Source organism: Psammomys obesus, unplaced genomic scaffold (genome assembly GCF_907164565.1).
Source record: "Psammomys obesus unplaced genomic scaffold, mPsaObe1.curated_primary_1811, whole genome shotgun sequence".
Lineage (NCBI taxonomy): Eukaryota > Metazoa > Chordata > Mammalia > Rodentia > Muridae > Psammomys > Psammomys obesus.
Window position 1 is genome coordinate 8,091,389 of NW_026596073.1, and position 22,948 is coordinate 8,114,336.

General features: G+C 36.0%; 1 pseudogene; it reads right to left on the minus strand.

Moving 5' to 3' along the window:
* LOC129690484 (dual specificity mitogen-activated protein kinase kinase 4-like) overlaps positions 1-15,680 on the minus strand; it is a 97,156-nt pseudogene extending 81,476 nt beyond the window's left edge.
* Between the last annotated feature and the right edge of the window lie 7,268 nt (positions 15,681-22,948).

The window sequence follows — 22,948 nt, forward strand, 5'->3', positions numbered from 1 at the left end:
ATATATATATATATATATATATATATATATATATATATATATATATAATAACAACATAACTATTTGTTGCTTATAAGTAACACCTTTTAAAGCAATAAGCATATGTTGGAAAAAAGATAGAGAAAGAAATTTTCAATATGTGTGTTATTTCTGCTCTGAATGAAAGATAATTTGAAAAGAAAAATCTAAATTACAAATAAGAAGGCACTTAACAAAATCCTCAGGCATGTTCATTAGAAGCTCATGCTGGATCTTAAATCTATTTCTAGTTGTATATGGTGGATCACACCTGAAACTGTAACACTTCGGGGCTGGGGCGGGAATACTGTAGTAAGTTTGAAGTCAATTTGGGCTACTTAGGGTAGTTTGGGACAGTTTGGGCTGTAGAATGAAAGAAGGAGAAGAAGAAGAGGAAGAAGAAAGGAAGGTAGGAAGGTAAAAAGAAAGAAAAGGAGGAAGAGGTAGAGGAAAAGGAAGAGGAAAAAAGAAAAAGAGGAAGAAGAGAGCAAAGAAGAGGGAGAAGACATAGGATAAGTAATATAAGATGAAAGAGGAAGAGAATAAAGGAAAAAGAGAAGAAACAACTCAAACTCATGCAAGCAATCACAATTATTTTCAGGGGTTAAAATTCACAAAACATAAAACGACAGACATCAAATAAGGATACAGGCAGGAGTTCTTGGATCAGGTAGGAAGGTGATTAAAGAAAAGAATGGTGGTGAAAATAAACAAAATTCAAAATCTATCATCTACATGTATGAAAATTTCAAAGAACCAATAAAAAAGAAAAACAACAGTGGTCATAATGGTACACAAGTAACCCCTGCCATTGGGAGACAGAACTAGGTTAGTCAGGAATTCAAGAACATCCTTAGCTACATAGTAGACTCAGAGCCAGCTTGAGCTACATGAGACCCTTTCTCCGAAGAAAAATGAGAGAGAGAGAGAAAAGAGAGAGGGAGAGAGATAGAAAGAGACAGAAGGAGAGAAAGAGCAAATTCAGTGGTTAATTGTTGCTAAATTATAGAAAATGTAACAAAATATAAATTACAAAAGCACACTGTAGTTGAACAAATTGTAATTTTCATGTGTTAAGTATGTATTCAACCAAAGTAACTTCACAATTACTGAGCAAAGCCTGAAGCAGCTGGATTACATAATGAGAACTCTTAAAAGTGAACCCTATTTAAGAAATAGCTTTCAGAATACTTTTGAATAAGATTTCAATATGGACTGCACAATTTTCACAGACTCATATTTCTTGGTTAAGAAATGTGACTGAAAGTACTCAGAAGGGCCCTCCTGATAGAGAATCTAGATTGGAATCAGTTGGGAGTCCTTTGGGACACATGGAGTGGCCTCAGTATCTACCTGCTTTGCATAATTAATATGAATCTTCACCGACACAGTAGGAATGTGCTCCAGGGCTCTCAAGCCTTTTGAAAACTCCTGGTGCAAAGACCACTCTCTGTTAAAGAAAACTGGATAAGGGAGGGTGGGAATGGGAGGAGAGGAGGGAGGGATGGGGGGAATACAAAGTGAATAAACTGTAATTAAAACAAACAAACAAAAACCCTGGATAACTCTCCTAGCAGCATAAAGCTCTTTTGTGTTAGGAAAAAATGTTTCTCAACAGAACTGGAAATGATCAGTTTCAGGTGTCAGAGCATGCTTTCTTTGCTCCTTGAAAAAGGTAGACACTTTATAGGCTGCTTCAATCTGTTCCTATTTTTAAAATTTATTTTAAGTATGTGAGTGTTTTGTTTGCATCTATGTGCATCAAATGCATGGAGTTCAGAAGTAGGTGAAAAATCCCTTAGAGCTAGAGGTATGGATGGATATGAGCCATCATGTGAGTTCTGGGAACAAACTATGGACCCTTGGAAGAACAGGCCATTCTCTTTATAGATGACCCATCTCTTTTGTCCCCATTCTTTGTTTTTGAATTAGGTTTTAATTTTTAATATATATATATATATATATTCACTTTACATCCTGATAGTAGCCCTTTCCCTCCTCTCTTCCTGGTCCCAATCTCCCACCCTCTTTCTCCTATGCCTCCTCACCTTTTCCTCAGAAAAGGGTAGCCCACCCCCCACATACCAATCCATCCTAGCAGCCAAGTCACAAGTCACATCAGGACTGAGCGTATCCTTATCCACTGAGTCCAGGCAAGGTGGCCCAGACTCACAGCCAAACTTAAGAGCTCAGAGAGTGGAGGGGAAGTATAGAAGGACCTAGAGGGGACAATAAGGCCACAAGAACACAAACAACGTCAACTAACCTAGACACATGAGAGCTTATAGTGGCAGAAGCACCAACCAAAGAGCATGCATGGACTGGACCTAGACTTTCTACACGCAGGTAATTTATGAGCAGCTTGATCTTCATGTGGGTTACCTAGTAAGTAGAACAAGTGGTGTCTATGAAGTAGACTCTGTTGCCTGCTCTTCAATATTTGTTTTTCATAAAAAAGTTTGCCCGAGCCTTTTTCTTTAGAAATTAAGATGATTCTCTTCACAATTTCATATCCTATCATCTCTAAGCAAGTTCTTACATTGGAATTTTAATCAGAGTATATCTCCACTGAGCAAAGTTTTGCTATTAATATGCAAATGAATGCTGTAAGACAGATGACACCTTTTCCCAAACCACGTTCAATTAACATACCAATAACTCTAGATGCTCCTCCATAATCAGAGCCAGTGTTTCACAGGATACATTTTTTAGCCCTTCTTAGATACTAAGAGGAAGAAGCCAATGATGCTATCATTTATTACTATGACACGCATGTAGAGCATGCAGGGTAAAAAATATACTAGAAGAGAGCAAATATGCCACATACAATAGGTCTATCCATGTACTTCTTTAGTCTCTGGGTTGGTTACTGAAACCAGAACATTCATAATTAGATTACACAGTACACTAAGCATTGAAGTTTATAACCCTCTATATCTTTTATATTAGAACGATACAATCAAATTCTCCTTTACCTTCTAATTAAAGGTGAGACAACAATACAAAAATCATTAAAGAAAGGCTAACAGAGAAGAGGCCAAAGTACTCAGACTCTTGGTTTTCTTTGACAAGGTTTCTCTGTGTAGCCTTGGCTGTCCTGGGCTTTCTTTGCAGACCAGGCTCACTCCAAATCACAGTGATCTGTCTGCCTCTGCCTCCCCAAGGGTTCTGATTACAGGTATGTGCCACCTCACTGGGCTTGGTGCTCAGAGTCTTTAAGTGTCACCTACAGCAAGTTCAGAGATGAAGTAGATTAAAGGTATAAAATTGAAATTAAGGAATAACCCCCAGACATTGGCACCAGTCTCTGTGATAAGTGTAAACAGATTAATCTGCCTCTTAGCAATTACATTTTCCCCTGTCCAATGTATTATCTACTTAAATCAATACGAAATGAAAATACTGTGAGTTGAGGAATGATTTAATGAAATTTATTTATTCATTCATTCAGGAACCACTTATCACCTATTATATTGAAGACAATATTATAGATTTGGAGGTTTTAAGTATGGAAGAAAAAAGTTCTTTTAGTAATCAATATTGCTCTTTTCCATGTTGAATGTCACTTTAAGAAATGTGTTTATAATTCACAGCACACGGTGCAAGTACATGGCTATAAAAATAATATATTTAAGCTAACATTTCTGAATTGTTGCCCATTCCATATGAATTTTCAATCGGTCAAACAAATCAGATTGTAACATAATGATGAAACAGCAGTTAACTTGTTGACCACTTTATCAGTGACCTTACTATTTCCTGAATTGTTTTGATTCATTATGGTTTCCTTTGTAAAGATGGCTGCCTGGCATTCCATCACCATTTCTAACACTCAGTGGAAATATAAACCTAAGAATATCTCTTCCTGACATTCCTGAAACACACAATACTATGAGTATCATTGCTGCAAAATGAATCAGCATAAATTCCCCATAAATAACCCAAGATTTTTTATTCAGTCTTTTAAACTCATATCTTACGTCAAGCAATCTATTCATGCAGAATACAAAGAAGAAATGTTTAAAATCAGAAAATATGGGGCTTACTTAATTTTGTCACATTTCCCATCCTCAGCAATGGAGTCACTATTTAATATTTTAAGCATCAAAGTTCAAATCACAGCATATCATCTAAATAATTCTCATATATGATAGAATTTTTTCATTGGTATGATTGAAAACTATTAAATGTTGGTATTCAACAAGTCAGAAGCTCAACTTTCAAAAGATTCTGTTGCTGTGCTGCAATTTGCTCTAACTACCATTCAAGGAGTACTACATCCCCAGGAGACACAATTCTGTGATTCTTATGGTCATATATTATATGTAGTTCTAGTGGGAGTTGGAAAGTTGTTTTCTTTTACATTGAATGGATGGAATAAAATAATAAAGGAAACAAAATTCCAGAGATCAGGGCTCACTATTCTGTGGACATACATATTTGCCCCTCTTTTCTTCATTTTCATGTGATGGGAAGGAAAAGGAAGGAGCATTGAAGATTGTCTCAGTAAAATCAATGACATATAAAACAAACAAATGCACCATTCATAGAATACTTCCCACCTGTAGGTCATCACCCATAGGTATCAATCTTAAACCTAATAGTTATACACCCAATATTTTACAAATTTAATGTAAACATTGAATTCCATAGTTTGACTTCAAAGTACCATTGCTTTTTTTTTTATAATGTACAGCAAGCTTTAAAGTTTATATGAACCACAAAAAGTAAAATTTAATGAAATAACGAATGTCTGCCTTCACTTACTGAACATTTGCTAAGTGAAAGCACCAATCCACCCTATTTTCAAAAGGGCAATACACTCTCATTAACTGAAAAGGGAGGAGAAGAAGGGAGGGTAGGATTGGGAGAGGATGAGGTAGGGGGTTACAGCTGGGATACAAAGTGAATAAATTGTATTTAATAAAAAGAATTTAAAAAATTCATGGCACCTAACTTCGATTAATTAGTGTCTCAAAAATACCTTCCTGTCCCCTACTTCCAGTTATCCTACCTTGTGTTTTAAGCAAAATGTTTATAAACTCAATTTAATAAGAATTTTAGATTTGAAATCTTAGTGCAATTACATGGCACCTTTTTGATTTTTATTTGGTTCATTCATAATAATGAAGAAAACTGCTTGCCATGACTCCAGAATAAATGTCTCCCTATTAGTTTTCTTCATGTTTCCAGCTTGCTTGCAGAAGAGCCTCTGTCACAAAGAACTAGCTACCCAGCACTTCTTAATTTTTCTCTTGGGAAGTTTAATAGACTCTAAATTTTTATTCTCAACAGGAATCATCCTATGTTGTTGAAATTTTAAAATCTATTTATTTCATAAATATATGACATGTATCAACTTAATTATTTTGAAAGTAAAACCTTTCACACAATCTACTTCCCTAAACTTTAAAAATATATTTCTATTGATTCTCTTCAAATAAATACCATGATTATTTAGTTAATTAGTCAAGGTAAAAACTCTATATTCTTATTCAATAACAATATAGGTCTACTCCTATAATCAAGGGATCATGAAACCTTGTCAATTTTATCTTTTAAATAAGTCCAAATGCATCTGCATTTTTTATTAATTTATTCCCAAGGCCAAAGAACCATTAATTTTCAAAAGGGTTCAAATGAATGCCCTAATGGACAAACAACTGAGGGATGAGGAACAGATAAGAGACAGACAGTTTGTTTGCACACTGAATATAAAACAAGTAAAGTTCTTCAATTTCTGTGTCTCTTTCTGTCTCCATATCCCTTGCTCACATGGACACTGCTCAAGCATATTTAATCATTTTTCATATGATAGTTTATAGCAATATTCAGAAGAATATTCACTTTGTCTTTACCAATAGAATGTAAAGTAAATTTTTCCAATCCTTGAGTTTAGATCCAGCCATGTGACTTACTCGTGTCAGTAATTGAAACTGGATAAGACATGGATTCATTTCATATCCCTGACATACCTATTGATTTTGTACCTGCCTTCTGCTGTTTGGAAGTCATAGAAAGAGCTTATACAGGCTAGTTCATGGCCAGAAGGTAAATTGGACTCATGAATGGCTAAGAAAACCTTTCAGTCTAAGCTCAATCACAAGATACACAAACAACTCTATGATTGCGGGCTAAACAGTTGAAGCTCTATATACTTCTAAGATTCTTTGGTTGGTTTGCTTTAAAGAATGATAGAGGCTGATAGTTAATTGATTTTTGTGGCTCCTGTTTGCTTTTATAGAAAGTAAAACATATTGATCACAGTAATCCAAGCTTTTTTTCAGTTACATTCCCTGGGTGTACTAAACTTTATTCCTCAAACCCCTCTTTCATCAAGTACCAAGTCTTAGTGGCCTTCTTCAAGATCCATGAGCATACCAGTAATTAACTTCTCACACAACAGGGGCTCATTTTTGCGTTATCCTTTCTATATTTTTTATATCTATTTATCAACTTTCCATCTTTTAGAAATTTAACATTGTCTACTTAGTCAAGACTATGTTGATAGAAATCTCATGCCACATTTGTTGCTGTGACTTTACAATTAATTTCCACCATCGATTAAGTCCCACACTGGCAGGAATGTGTGCTTACTGAAGTAAATCAGTGCTAAATAAAGTGGTGCAAACAAGATGCGTAACTTTTCCAAAGGTTCCATCAGTTGCTAGTATTTTAATCCTGGCTTGCCTAGTAATGTCTACGCAGTGAAAAGATGATTATCAGGGCTGAGGGGAGAGTTGGAAGAAGCCTAAAACCATATGATGGAGACTTCAAGTGAGAAACAGGGAAGTACTGAATGCTATTGAATAATTTTTAGTAATAGCCAATGGACAATAAGAATTTCTGATTTTGACCTGGTTGTAAAAGGGTGTCTTATAGAACAGGTAATTTCCATTATTGTGCAAGAATTAATGACCTCATAAAATGCTTCATAGGTTTTGTACGAGATCAGTTGGCTCCATAGCTTACAAATGAAGTGATACCTTGTGGGTGAATGGATTGTAGCTAAGATGCAAAAAAAGAATGAGTGGGGTCAGGGTCCCACAGGCTCCAAAGGCATAACTACAATGACCTAGAAAATTTCTCCTCTACGCATACAAATAACATGTAAATCTCATGTCTTAAGTACACTTATCATCTACTCATAGACCTGTCTGCATGCAACATGATATCGAGAAAGAGATGTAGGTAAAAATGTTTGCAAGTAGTGTATTTTAAGTATAGAAAAATTTTATACCAGATTTCCACATTACAAATTTGCTAGAGTGGTGGACAAAACACTCAGGAAAAAATATAATATTTTATGGTGAAGTATTTGCTCTGTTTTCTCAGGTTTCAGAATTCTAACATATTCGTCTGTATTTAAATAAAATGTGAAATTATAGTGGAGGCTACCTCAGTCTTTTTCCTTATAAAAAAAAAATCTCATGCAAAAGCACCAAGAAAGACAGTGTTGTAGGTCTTCAAAGAATAACTTATTTATTTAAAACACATCAACAACCATCCAAATGGATTCCTTTCTTGATAATTTTATATAGTGCCAAAAGTGTCATTTCTTGGTATTTTTATTTCATTGAATTTTCAATTGTTTCTTCATCTTTTCTTCAATCTCTGTGTTAAACCTAGTCACTAAAGACTGACATGCCCTCCAAAGCTGACTATCACTTATATCAAATGCAACCACTTTGATCTATTATTCCAATGACAATACCTATTCTGATTTCCTGGGGTTATTGTTTCCATCTTATAGGCTTCAATCCCTGGAAATATTTAGTTAATTCTGTTATCAACTCTTAATTTTGGATAGCTACTTCCAACAAAAAATAATGAAACTGAAACCCATATCATTCTACTCCCAGACTAATGTGCCAAGAGTTCTTGGCATATTCTCAGATGAAAAGGATGTGCCACAAAAATCAAATGTTTAAAAACATCTTATAGGAAGAATTTTTTAAAAAAAAATCTAAAATCTGATTAGAAGAGGCAAACTCTCCTACTTTATAAACTGTTATCAAGTTATTTCAAAAAGAATATATTGCTTGAACTTTACCGACAATGAAATTCTAACCTCCTGATAGGACAAAAGATAGCATTATAGTCAGATATGTATTAATGTGAATAAATCACATGGATGATATAAACATCATAAAGATACTCTATGCTTGATGAAGGCTAAATTATTACAGGGACCCTCATATAAGTATTCCTTAGTTTGAACTATCAAATGCAGCTGTTTATGGAAATCTCTGTAGGACTTTTAAAAAATGCTGAGACCAAGACTCCATGCTGGAGTTTATGATTCCCTGTTTTGCTGCTGGGTAAAGGAATCTCTATTTTTGTACCAACAACTACTAACCATTGTAATATATTCCAAGATTGAAGCATCACTACTCAGAGAAAGCAGAATTCAGTTCACTTTTATTTATCAATATATGGAGCACTAATTTCTTTATTTCTGTTTTCTCACAGTCGTCTTAGGAGGAATCTGTAAGCTAACAGCATTTTCTCTTTATTCTAGTACAAACTATTTCTCACAGTTGAAAATGCAGTCCCCTTTGGGCTACATCTCCCCTAGCAGGAGATGTTTTGCATTGTTTTGCTGTCAATCATCCTTTCCATAGTAATCGCCTATCAATTTCACAACTCCTGTCAAAGGTTTTTATGTCACCTAAGATTTCTGTGGCAGGAATGGCTTTCCAAAGCAAGGCATCAGTTTTGAAGACTGTTTACAGAACTAGGAGCCATCTCAGCGCCATGCTAGCAGTGATTACCCTGAATGCTATTGAGTAGTTCGAACAGCTTGAGACTCAGAGGCAATTCTCCCCATACAATCATCCAACAAACTCAGCATGGTGGATATCTTTTGCTATAGGGGTGAACAAACAAACAAATATCAGAGTTTAAGAGAAGCTGCTTTTACAGTTCAAAATTTATTAGAATATATCCCAGCTTTATCAAGAAAGTACTAACAAATTAAAATGGTGCATGTATGTAAGCTGTATGGTGTGTTGTGATGTAAGTATAGCTTGTTTAGTGATCCCCACAGCCCAGGTAATTAACATGCGAATTATCTCATATCACTACCCACTTTTCTGTGAACAGATCACTTAAGAACCATTCTTGGAGCAAAATCCAAGCATACTCTGTATTATAACTATTCCTTCAATGCTACGCTTTTGCATTTTAGAGCTTATTTATTTTTTATCTACAACATTTGTACTTTTATTGTACTTTTTGTACATTTCCCTCAGCCTCCTGTCTCTGGAAAATAACATTGAAAGTTTCAAACCTCAAATATTATTTGATCAGTGATAAAATGGAATTGAAAGAGTTTATGCTTAGTGAAGCCTTAAATATAGTGAAACAAAGCTTGTTTCTGTTTGTTTTGTAAATTTAGTTTTACCTTATCATCTGATCTTAAATAAAAAACATACAATTGTTTATATAATAATATTTCAAGGAAAAGTCTTATTACATTATATCAGACTTGGGGATTTTGGCAATAAATGGTTTGAAAAGATGTAGGACAAATAAGACAACTTTCAAGAAGGAGATGTTATGTTAGTCTCATCTGTAAAAATTAAATACTTTTTAAAAAATTAATTATTATTTTTTTATTAATTATAGTTTATTCACTTTGTATCCCCCCAAAATCCCCTTCCACCTCCCCTCCCCATCCCAACCTTCCTCCCCCTTCTTCACGCATGCCCCTCCCCAAGTCCACTGATAGGGGAGGTCTTCCTCTCCTTCCTTCTGATCTTAGTCTATCAGATCACATCAGCAATGGCTGCATTGTCATCTTCTGTGGCCTGGTAAGGCTGCTCTCCCCTCATGGGGAGGTGATCAAAGAATGGGCCTATCAGATTATGTCAGAGTCAGTCCCTCTTCCCATTACTAAGTAACCCACTTGGACACTATACTGCCTGGACTACATCTGTGCAGGGGTTCTAGGTTATCTCCATGCATGGTACTTGGTTGGAGTATGAGTCTCTGGGAAGACCCCTGTGTTCAAATTTTCTGGTTCTGTTGCTCTCCTTGTGGGGTTCCTGTCCTCTCCAGATCTTACTATTTCCCACTTCTTACATAAGATTCCTTGAACTTTGCCCAACAGTTGGCCATAAGTCTCAGTGTCTGCTTTACTAGTCTGCAGGGCAGAGCCTTTCAGAGGCCCTCTGTGGCAGGTTCTTAGGTTGTTTCCTCACTCATATAGACATATAACATAGGATAAACCTACCAAAACCTGTACATCCAAAGAAACTAATGAAGAGAGAGGACCCTGACTAAAACGCTCAATCCCCATCCTGAAAGGCAAAGAGGATAGACATCAGAAGAAGAAGGAATTGAAATACTTTTAAAAATTCTTTTTACATCATTGTTAGCTTACTTTCCCTGATTTGCTTCCCTCAACTTTCCCTAAAATAGTAAGGGAAATGTTTATGTTATTCTAATCCTTAACATACCTAAAGGTTCACTGGAACCTTATCTTTTAGAGGTGAGAATTCCAAGAATTCCAAGAGTGTCCTGAATTTCTTTATATCCATCTGCACATATTTGCTACACTCTCTTATAACTGTCATCTTAGGAATGAATTCATATTATCTTTCATTGCAAATAGAGCCAGCATGTATAGAAATAAAATATAATAATACCACCTACAGAGCTATTATCCTTATTCAATCTAAAGAGTTATAGTAGTGTAGGTTTTTAAAATTTATTTAATCTTTTATTAACTAAGGTTATTCATTTTAAATCCCAGCTGTAGTCCCCCCCCTCCCAAGACCCCTTCTAATCACACCCTCACTCCCTCTTCTCCTCCTTTGCCCCTTCCCAAGTCTACTAATAGGGGAGGTCCTCCTCCTCTTCCCTCTGACCCTAGCCTATCAGGTCTCATCAGGACTAGCAGTACTGTTTTCCTGTGTGGCCTGGCAAGGCTGTTCCACCTCTGAGGGAGATGATCAAAGAGCCAGCCACTGAGTTTATTTCAGAGACAGTCCCTGTTCCCCTTACTAGGGTTACTCACTTAGGAACACACTAGGAGACTGAGTTGCAATGGGCTATATCTGAGCAGGGGTTCTAGGTTATCTCCATGAATGGTCCTTGGTTGCAGTATCCGTCTCAGAAAAAAAAAAAACGCTGTGCCCAGATTTTTGGTTCTGTTGCTCTTCTTGTGGAGCTCCCGTCCCCTCCAAGTCTTTCATTTCCCCTTTCTTTCATAAGATTCCCTGCACTCTGCCAAAGTTTGGCTTAGTTGCAGCATCTGCTTCGACACCTTGATCAGTGGAGTCTTTCACAGGCCCTCTGTGGTGGCTCCTGTCCTGTTCCCTATTTTCTCCAACAACTGATGTACAACCGTTTGCCTTTCTTGATGAGGACTGATCATCTTACCCAGGGTCCAGCTTCTTGCTTAGCTTCTTTGGGTGTACAGATTTTAGAAAGTTTATCTTATATTTATCTTATATTTTATGTCTAATGTCCGCTTATAAGTGAGTATATAACCTGTGTGTCTTTCTGCTTCTAGGATACCTCACTCAGGGTAATCTTTTCTAGATCCCACCATTAGCCTGAAAATTTCATGATTTCCTTGATTTTAATTGCTGAGTAGTATTCCATTGTGTAAATGTACCACAATTTCTTTCTCCATTCCTAAGTTGAGAGATATCTGGATTGTTCCCAGATTCTGGCTATTATGAATAAAACAGCTACAAACATGTTTGAACAAATGTCCTTATTGAATGGTGGGGCATCTTTTTGGTATATCCCTAGGAGTGATACAGCTGGATCTTGAGGAAGCACTATTCTTAATTGTCCTTGCACTCTGCCCAAAGTTAGGCTATGAATCTCAGCCTCTGGTCAAATAGAAGGGGAGGAGGACCTCCCCTATCAGTGGACTAGGGGAGGGGCATCGGGAAGAAGAGGTAGGGAGCATGGGACTGGGAGGAGATGAAGGAGGGGGCCACAGCCTGGAGACAAATTGAATAAATTATAATAAAAGATAATAATAAAAATCAAGAATAATAATAAAAGAATTGTTTATTATTGCCTCTCTATCATCAATAACATTGGAGACCATCGAAGCAGAGTACCCTCATGTACTTTTATTAAAAACTTCTGGATTTTCTTAGTCTCTGTATTTGGCAAGATCCTGAAAGGTTCTCAAAAAGGCCTCTTAGTTGATTGACCTTTCCATGTCCCTTCTAATCTCTCCTGTTTACATTCACTGTGATTTCCAATATTCTGGAGAAGAAAACAGCTCATCCTTCAGTCTCATCTTGCCCTGAGGTTATCTCTCTGGGATACCTTTCCTCATCATCCTCATGCAAGTCCAGAGAACCAATCAAGATCAGAAACCGGTCAGCAGAGAAAATGGTCAGACTGGGAGTAATATTAATGTTGATATAACTCTTTTTCAGAAGGGTTGTGATAGACAAAGTAGAACTGGGCAAGTCTTCAACTTAAAATTGCAGTTGGACATTTTCAAAAATGAATGATTTGACCAAAACTGTCATTGTTGGGCCAGTAGGGTAGTTCATTAAGGAAGTATACTTGTTGGACGAATGTGCCTTCCAGATTTGATCCCTGGAAACCTTATGAGGTAGAAGAAAAGAACCAGTTACAAAAAGTTGTTCTCTGACCTCCAAACACATTATGGAGTATGCGGGTACACACACAAAGACAGGCTGAATAAAATATAAAAATTATTTAAATTTTAATATTGATAAATTATAGCAAATGTATTAGAATAGAGATATAATTTTATCTATAGAATATATTTAATATTATAAACTTTAAAGTATTTGTCTGTGGAATCATATTATGTGGTCGGGAACATGTGACACTTTTTTTTTTTAACTTACCAAAAAAAATTAAAAGACTATTTTCCAAGCTTTAAAGAAAACATCTGCTGGTATTTGTCTCCATCTTAATAATAACGAAAATACCAAATGTCATCCTTCAAATTCTTTTAATTCATCTAGATTGAACATCAATTAAATAAAATTATGAATTAAATTAGAATTAAATAAAATTAGAATAAAATCCAATAAACAAAAAAAGAAAAAAAATAGCTCAAGCAATAAAGGGAGAAAACTGTCTTTTAAGACAGCCTGTAAGTTTCTGTTTAGACATTAAGTGTGTTGATATCCAAAAAAGTAAATTTATATCATTTTTTATTGATAATGTCAGCAGTAAATATATCATGACTGCTATAATGCACCTGAACTGTCAACTTCAGTCAACATGTGAAATCAAAGCAGGGAGGTAGAATTCCATTCATATCTTAAAAGATTTATTTTCAAGAATTCACAGAATTGACATTCAAAATAGACTCAGTATATGAAAGGACAGGAAATAAAGAAAAATAAATTAGCAAAACATAGACAAAATAAAAGTAGTACAACTTTTGAAATTGAAATTTACATTCTTTAATGTAGCCTTTATCACATTATAATAGTTTTGATCCAAAGCTGATATGATCATTTATCTCAGAAAATGCATAGATTTTTTAATTAAATTTTTATTTTTTGTATTAATTACAGTTTATTCACTTTGTATCCCAGTAGTAGCCCCCTCCCTTATTCTTGCCCAATTCCACTATCCCTCCCTCATCTCCTCCCTGCCCCTCTCCAAATCCACTGATATGGGAGGTCCTCCTCCTCTTTCATCTGACCCTGGCCTATCAGGTCTCATCAGGACTGGCTGCATTGTCTTCCTCTGTGGCCTGGCAATGCTGCTCCCCCATCAGGGGGAATTGACCAAAGAGCCAGCCACTGAGTTCATGTCAGAGACAGTCCCTGTTCCCCTTACTAGTACCCACCAGGATACTGAGCTGCCATGGGCTACATCTGAGCAGGGGTTCTAGGTTATCTAGAATGAATGGTCCTTGGTTGGAGTATCAGTCTCAGAAAAGACCCCTGTGCCCAGATTTTTTGGTTCTGTTGCTCTCCTTGTGGAGTTCCTGTCCTCTCCAGGTCTCACTAGCTCTCCCTTCTTTCCTAAGATTCCCTGCACTCTGCCCAAAGTTTGGTTATGAGTCTCAGTATCTGCTTTGATACCCTGCTGGGTAGTCTTTCAGAGTCCCTCTGTGGTAGGCTACTGTCTTGTTTCCTGATTTCTCCCTCTTCCATGTCCATCCTGTTTGCCTGTCTGAGTGGGGATTAGTCATCTTACCCAGGGTCCTCCTTCTTGCTTAGCTTTGTATGGTGTACAGATTTTAGTGTATTTATCCTATATTATAAGTCTAATATCCACTTATAAGTGAGTATATACTGTGTGTGTCTTTCTGCTTCTGAATGCATGTGACTATATTCTTATCTGCTATTGTATCCCTCTGGTACCTAATTTGTTTTCCCATTAGCTACACATTATTATGTTTGGTTAGCAGTTCTCCTTGATGTGATTCTTACAGATTGGAAAAATCAGGAATGCAGCTTAAGCTTTTGCCACTAACCTGTACTTGCTTTTGTTTTATACAAACCTAGTGTGCAGCCACATGTCCCAGGAGAGACTAATTAAAATCGTGGAAGGAAATATGATGTGCTAGGTGAGGCAGAAAATAAATCTACAGAAGTCATTTGTTAATTTCTATGATTTGTATTCAAATGCTTTTCTTAGATATGGATATATTTCACTGCTCTTTATGAAGGAGAGCTAATGTGATTTGGTTTTCATGGTTAGTAACATAATTAAACGTACAATAAGAATTTTAAAAAAGTCATACATATAAGACATGTTTTGTTATACATCATCTCAAAATTATCAGAATTAATTGCAGACATCAAAAACTTACAGAAAGATCACTGATCTTTGATATCTATAAAGTCTACAAAAGTAAATGTATATCCTATATATAAAAACAGCATGGCTGGCTAACTTCTTCCAATAGTGAATCATATCTTAGCAAATTTCCTCAAAAACTATGCCTTTATTGAGAGAAAAACCTGAGATATAAAGAGTTGGAAAGTAAAATGTGTGTTTAGAGTAATAAGTCACAAAGTTTATGTTCTGTATTTTCTATACTTTCTAGAATCTATAGTTAGGTTTTTCCACTTAGTTTTAGGAAAAGCATAATAATAGATATCTTTCTTTGAATTAGCTACTATTGAATTGAATTACCTTAGTAAAAAATATTTTTCTCAAGTTTCTCCTTCTCGGAAGAGAAAGGAAAAAGGGATGGAGAGAGGGGAGGTGAGATGAATGGACTAAGAGGAAGGAAGGAGGGCCAGCAGCAACAAGAATGTAAAGTAAATGAATTAATTAATCAGTGAAAATTATTTTTCTCATACACATACAACTTCATATTTTATATGATTAGCTATTTTACCAGTTATTGCTGGGGACACAAATAAGAATCATCATCATTGTCCAATTGGTTTTTATTTTCCGACATTTTATTTTTGAATCTTCTCTGTGGAATTTTGTAGTGTCTGTAATTGATTTTTCATAGCAGCTCAATTCACACTTCTTTGTTCCTTTGTTGTAGATTTATTACTTCAATTTTACCTTTGACTATTTCAAGCATTTGTTTGAAATTCTCTTGCCGCTTACCCTGTTAGCAGCAGCCTGTAATCTGTGAATGTTCCAGTGGGACTCAGTCTTGTTGTGATGCTGTCCTGTGGCTGTACTTTCTGTGCCAAGCCTGTGGATATCTGCCGCTTGCGCATTTCCGCATCCACTGGCCCTGGGTGGTCAAGGTAACCCTGTGATTGGACATCAGCCATGGTTTTCTGGAGATCACTGAGAACAAACTTTCAGTCCGTCCAAAAGCCAGAGGGCACTACATCAATAAGTTTAGGTTAAGGTTGGTATTTTGTTGTTGAAAATGTATGTTTTTACAGCAGACTTCTGTTCATGTAGCACTAAGTCAAAGAAAAAGGTTATCAACTGGAGAGTAGCGGTGCATAGAGGAGCTCAAGTGAATAGGGGGTGCAAATGATTTAATTCTCTTTCAATTAAAACTATATTAAAAATAAAAATGTATAGTTTTGTTGTTAAGTTTACAAGGATTCTCTTTCATTCATAGCTCTCACTTAGAAACTGCTATACTTTAGTCCTGGATGTTATATCACAATATAATTTATAAGTTTAATTAATTACCCACTTTTAACCTGAGTATTGCAGATCAAACAGTTAACTACACAATTTCATGCACCAAGTTCATAGGCTTAAGTGTCTATAGTGTGTGTTAAAGCCCTGTACCAAAAGCAGATTGCCCAAATACCAGCATGCCTTGGGCTAAACCCAGGTTGGTGGCTTCACCTCCAGTGTTCTAATTTTAAAAAGCCAAGGAAGGGATCAAGAATTTAAAGTTTAAAAACTCCTAGATAACAAGAATGTTTGCAATCTGGAACAGCATCTATGTTTATAATAAAATTAAGTCATATGTATATATACATATATGAGTATATGTAGCATAAATATAACATTAAGTTAAACAAAATGACCTTTGCTGTCTTTGGTTTTAGTCTCCTTTTACAAAAGGGATCAGTGATCTATCCTCTTAATTATTCCAATGCCATCTTCTTTGCCTCCTCCCTCTCATCTTCTCTCTTCTCCTCCATCTCATCCACTTTCCCCCACTCACTTTTTATTTTTCCCTTTAAATTTATTAATTAATCTAGTATACAGGGTGCAGTAATATCTCAATCACAGATATAATTTCAGAGTGTTATCCTGACTGTTATTCAGCTACCATCTCTCTTGTTTAGTCACTCCTCACATACTTATTTCATGCCTTCCACAAGTGGGAAGCCATAGGCTCTATGATCTTTTTCCTTGAATTCTTATTAATATGATACCTGTCTTAGTTAATCTTTGTCACTCAGATCACATACCTAAAAAAAATAGCATAAGGGAAAAGAATTTATTTTGATCCATGTTTTCAGATATTTTGGCTCATGGTCGCTTTGCTCTCTTGCTTCAGGATTTACTGAGGATGGAAGAGGATATCATAGCAGAGTGCTTGTGTAGAGAAAAGTATTTCTTCTCATGGCACACAAGAGTCAAAGAAACTGAGACAAAGGGACCAGGGACAAAATATGCCTTTAAATGATGTCTTCCTTCTTCCCAATCTACCTAGGCTCTATTTTCTAATTCATCAATATATTGGTCCATATCCCAGTTTGCTTTACAATTGTGTTGATATTCATCATCACCAAGAGCAACTTGAGAGAAGAGGATTTTTTTGGGTTCCAAGTCACTTACTTGCTTACTGGTTTGCTCACCATGGATTGCTCAACTTGCTTACTTAAACCAAAAGGAATACCTGCCTGGGGGTGGCATCATCTCCAGTGTACTGGGCCCTCCCACATCAATTATTAAAAATAAAAGAAGTGATACAAACCTGTCTACAAGTCAAGGCATTTTTCTCATCTGATATTCCCTTTTATCAGAAGAGCCAAACTTGCATCCATCTGACAAAAAAAAAAAAAAATCAAAAATTAAGAAAGCAACATCACAGGACCCCTCCCCCCAAAAAAAAAACATAAACAAAATGAACTAAAACAAAAGACCCAAAGAAGCAAACAAATACCAAACACCACAATTTAGTGATGGAGGTTGTGGCTTTGTAATCCCCAAAGTTCTCCAATGCTCACACCCTAAGAACCAAATTCAGTAGTATTCAATGGTGTATAGGTACCACAATTTCTGTATTCATTCCTCCATTGAGGGACATACAGATGTTTCCAGCTTTTGGCTATTTTTAAGAGAACTGTTATGAAATAGTTGAACAAATGTCCTTGTTGTGTACTTGAACATATTTTGGGTATATATCCTAGGAGTGGTATAGCTGAATCTTGAAGTAGCACTATTCCCAATTTTCTCAGGAAGTGCCCGATTGATTTCCAAAGTGGTTGTACAAGTTTATATTTGCCCCGGCAATGGAGAAGGGTTCTCCTTTCTCCACATCCTCTACAGCATGTGTTGTCACTTGAGTTTTTGTTCTTAGCCATTCTGATGGGTATAAGGTGAAACTTCAAGGTTGTTTTCATTTGCATCTCCCTGATGACTAGGAAGTTAGAACATTTCTTTAAGTATTTCTCTGCCATTTGATATTCCTTTACAGAGAATTCTCTTTAGCTCTGCACAGTGCAGGGAATCTTATGAATGAAGGGGGAGATAGAAAGACCTGGAAGCACAAGAGCTCCAAAAGAAGACCAGCATAGCTAAAAAATCTGAGCCCTGGGGGCCTGCAGAAACTGATAACCCAACCAAGGACAATGCATGGAGATGACCTAAAACCACAGCCCCGATGTAGCCCTACACTCAGTTTCTGAGTGGGGTCCCTAGTAAAGAGAGCAGGTACTTTCTCTGGTGTGAATTCAGTGGCTGGCTCTCTGATCACCTTCTTCTCATTGGTGCAGCCTTGCCAGGTCACATAAGAAGACAGTGCAACCAGTCCTGATGCAACCTAACAGGCTAGGGTTAAATAGAAGGGGAGGAGGACCTTCCCTAATAGTGGACTAGGGGAAGGGCAGAGGGGTAGAAAAGAAAGGCAGGGTGGCATTGGGAGGAGATGAGGGAGGGGGCCACAGCTGGGATACAAATTGAATAAGTTGTAATAAATGATAATAATAAAAAATATAATGAATGTTAAAAATAGAAGAAGAAGAAAACAGGAAACAACCTAGGAACCTGCTACAGAGGGCCTCTGAAAGCCAGAAGAAGAAAACAGGAAACAAACTAGGAACCTACCACAGAGGGCCTCTGAAAGCCTCTGCCCTGCAGACTATCAAAGCAGATGCTGAGCCTGATGGCCAACTGTCCGGCAGAGTGAATGGAATTTTATGTAAGAAGTGGGAAATAGTAAGAGCTGGAGAGGACAGGAACTCTACAAGGAGAGCAACAGAACAAGAAAATTTGAAAACAGGGAACTTCCCAGAGACTCACACTCCAACCAAGGACTATTCATGGAGATAACCTAGAACCCCTTCACAGATGTAGCCCATGGCAGGTCAGTGTCCAAGTGGGTTACCTAGTAATGGGAAGAGGGACTGCCTCTGACATAATCTGATTGACCTGCCCTTTGATCACCTCCCCCTGAGTGGGGAGCAGCCTTACCAGGCCACAGAAGAGGACAATGCAGCCACTTTTGATGAGAACTGATAGACTAAGATCAGAAAGGAGAGAACCTCCCTATCAGTGGACTTGAGGAGTGGCATGCATGCAGAAAGGGGAGGGAGGGTGGGATTGGGAGGGGAGGAGGAAGGGGCTTATGGGGGGGATACAAAATGAATAAAGTGTAATTAATAAAAAATAAAAAAAGAATACATTACATTACCAAAAAAATAGTATAAAAAAACCAAAATCAGAACCAACAATTAGTCATTTTTTAATTCAAATCATAACAATATTAACATGATAAATTATTTTTAATGCTCTTTAAGAGTCATATAGCCATAATTGTACTTGGCATTTCTACCTGTGTGAATAGAAGTTTAGTATTTTTTAAGCTTTATTTTGATTTTGCTGTTTAAGTTAGACTTTAACCTAGCTTTAAATCTATATGTCATATTCTCACTTTTTTGCTCAAATTCCTTCCATAGATATATAGTATTCCTTGTCTGTATGTTTTTTTTTCCATTTTCATTTACTAATAGCATTTATTATTCAAGTCACATCATTTTCTTTCATCCTCAGATGGCAGTTTGGTTATAATCTGAAGAGAAGACAATATTGTACTGATGTACTGTTTCAAGTAAGTTTATTTGAGTATCAATGAGTTCAGTGGAGAATGTTAGTGGTATGTAAAACTGGCAACATAACCCTGAAGGTCATATAACAATGACGAAAATAAACCCCACAAAATTTCACACACCCTTCATATATCTGCCGTGGCCTAAGATCCCATACTTACATTATACACACACACACACACAACATGCTTTTTTGAAATAAATCTCATTCCTGTGTTACATTATCTAACACCTCTAGATAATTCTCTTAGAAGGCAGTTCTTCAAGATGATGTGACATATAGTAAACACGGGAACAAAGAAGCATGGAACTTCAAACAATATATACATACATAAACACAGACTATTGAGCATTTTAAAATTAACTAATTACTGACATTCAAGCAAGGCTGAAAAACAAACATCATAAAAGAATTTGTGAAAACATAAAAAAAGTACCATGTTTTCTCAGAGACCCTTCATGGAAAACTATGATCACATACTATCTGATATAAATAAGCAATAGATACCACATAGATGATGGGAATCCCATCCTATACATAGCAGAAAAAAAATGTCTACCACCAAGTGGAAATGCATTAGAAGATGAACAGTCGCCACAGAAAAGAATATCAGAACAACCTAATAAACTTCTGTGAATGGATTTGCTACACATATAGGAAACTTCAATACCTACTCCAATGTTTCAAAATTCAGACCACAACCACAATTGGTGATCTCCACCATTACATTTAAGTGAACATGATAAGTAATTTACTTTCTCCAAGGATATGATAAAAACAGATTTAAAAAAACTTTCTTTTCTTGAAATTGAATACATTTATTATATCCCAAATCATCAAAACTTACATATAAATAGGGTTGCTCCGTTCTATGAATTATTTTCTACTTCTTGACCTCAAGATGATATATAAATTTTAAAGATATTTTCAGTACTAGAGACATGGTTTTGCAGTTAAGTCAAGTTCATTCCCAGGACCTAGGTCAGGTTTTTGACAACTTTCCATAATTTCTGGTATGAGAAGATCAAAGGGTTTGTTCTTCATGGAAACTCGAATGGACAGGCACATAAACATGGAAAGACACACTGATATCACATAACGGAAATTAAAACAAATTCTTAAACAACAGGAATGCATGATTACACAAGTAAAACATTCATGAGTAAACATCTCTGTATGTTTTCTACAATGTATTGTCTATTAAAATTTCAGATAGTGTAAGCCATATCAAAATCCCCTTTAAAAATTATGTACCACATAAAGTATGTTAAGTGACTTTGAGGATCAGTAAATTTAGTGATATTTCATATATTTTAATGTTAAATCATTATTGTTGTTAATATCCTTTTATCTGTTGTCAATATTGATTATTTGGTGTTTTAGTTGTTATCATTTACATTTTCTGTCTCTATACTTTTCTTCTAAATTCTTGGCCTGTTTAACAAAAGTGTAGCTGTTGCAATGAAATTTTGTTGTAATTTATAATTATGAATATTATTTTCTTAAAATCTAGTATTTGAAGAAAACTTTCTACCAGTTTTTGTATTGTTTTCCTTTGCTTGTTCTCTTATTGTTTTCTTCATTTCTTTCATATAATCATTATAATTAAAATTGTCAACCATTGTATAGGTAATGTTTCAGTAATAGATATATACTTGACAGTTAATATGTTTTCCAATTTTAAATTTGTCTAATTTATTTTTAAAACTTTCATATGTTCTTTAAATTTTTCACATATGTATACAATGATATCTACTCCCATCACTCCAGTTCAAGTTCTTCCATATCTCTTCACATATCTTCATCCAAATTAGTGTGCTTGCTTTTTAACCTGAGATATTTTTAATGTTATATAATTACTTACAGATATATTAGTTATAGCTTATTTTTAATTCCACATGAAGGTAGAGCAAAAAAGTAGAAGAATATCTATACATCTCTCACTTCATTCTTAGAAATGCAAGAATACACAGGCATGCACACACACACACACACAAGCACATACTGATATATGATAACTTTTACTATGTTAACATAGTCTACATAATATCAATAATTTGAAGACTGGCATATTTTTGTTTTATCAATAAAGAATTACTTGCAAGTGTATGGTGAATGCATATTTGGTGCTTTGAATCTTCCATGTAGTTTATTATTTTGCATTTGTTTGATCAGTACAACTTCCAAAGTGAATGTATTAAATATTGAGCCATGGTTTTTCTCTATCTATAATTATATCCATTATTTCACAGTCATATGAAATTGTTTATTGGGTACATATTCAAAATTATTTAACCTATGCCTCAGTTTCTCCACTGTAGAACCAACTTTCATCTAACTAGGTAGTTATGGCTGCTCTTAGACCCTCCATTCCTCTGTCACTGGGTCCTGGATGTTGGAATTGCAAATGTTAGTCACCATTCCTACTGAAAGGCTTACTAGCACTATGCATAGAAATTTATTTTTGTTCAGGAGCTCTTTTAAGTATTGAAGCATAAGCAATGAACAAAACCTACACAATATCTATACTCAAGCATCTTTGGGTGATAGTGGAAATGTGGCTTAAAATAATAAACAAATATAGCATATAGGATAGGAGTAGCAATGTATACTACCGACAAAAATTATTAATAATGAGAGTTACATGAATACGAATAAAACCTCCTTATTTCTTGTTTTATTAGAGATGTGAGATAAAAGAAAGGCAGATACAGAACCATGCTTAGGCCTAAAATGCACCTGTGGCTTACCCTATAGCAGAAACAATTAATTAAATTTTGATTTTTTTATATTGATTACAGTTTATTGACTTCATACCCCAGCTGTAGCCCCTTCCCTCATTACTCCCCAATCCCGCCCTTCCTCCCTCATCTCCTCCCATGTTCCTCTCCAAGTCCACAGATAGGGAGGTCCTCTTCCCTTTCCATCTGACCTTCGCTTATTAGGTCTCCTCAGGACTGGCTGCATTGTCCTCTCTATGTCATTGCAAGACTACTCCCTCCCTCAGGAGGAGGTGATCAAAGAGTCAGCCACTGAGTTCATGTCAGAGGCAGTCCCTGTTCCCCTTCCTAGGGAACTCACTTGGAGAATGAGCTGCCATGAGCTACATCTGAGCAGGGGTTCTAGATTATATCCATGAATGGTCCATGGTTGGAGTATCACATTCAGAAAATACCCCTGTACCCAGATTTCTTGGTTCTGTTGCTCTCCTTCTGGATCTCCTGTCCTGTCCAGG